Here is a 471-nt window from a genome sequence, read left to right as displayed (position 1 = left end):
GCCGCGGCTCCGGCACAAGCCCCAGCGACGCAGAGGTCGCGCGGGGCGTAGTCGGCCTGGCCGTATCGGCGTCGCCCTCCAGCGTAGTCCCTACACCCGGCTCTTGCCCGTCCTCAAAGGGATGCCCGAGCGGCTTTTCCTCCCAGGGCTGTTCCCCCGCCTGGCGGGAACACGGGGGGGTGCGCAGGGCAGCGTTCTGCCGTACTCCCTTCACCTCTCGCCCCATTCAAATCGCTCCCTTCTCCATCTTCCCCTCGCTCGGGGGGCGTTCGCTCTCTCGCTCTCCCTCTCCCTTCCGAGCCGCCTCGGAGGACGACGTACGAGGAGCGGAAGGCGATGGCGAGTCGGGTGGGGGCACACCGCGCAGTGAGAACCCCCCCTCGCCTGCCTCCACAGCTCTGTCATCCCCCCCACTAACGTAGGGGCTCGGGAAAGACTAGTGGCGCGGAGCTCGGCAGCGGCGTGGAAACG

Source organism: Dendrobates tinctorius, unplaced genomic scaffold (genome assembly GCF_039654945.1).
Source record: "Dendrobates tinctorius isolate UK_male_01 unplaced genomic scaffold, ASM3965494v1 ptg000514l, whole genome shotgun sequence".
Classification (NCBI taxonomy): Eukaryota; Metazoa; Chordata; class Amphibia; order Anura; family Dendrobatidae; genus Dendrobates; species Dendrobates tinctorius.
Note: the sequence above shows the minus strand (reverse complement) of the source record.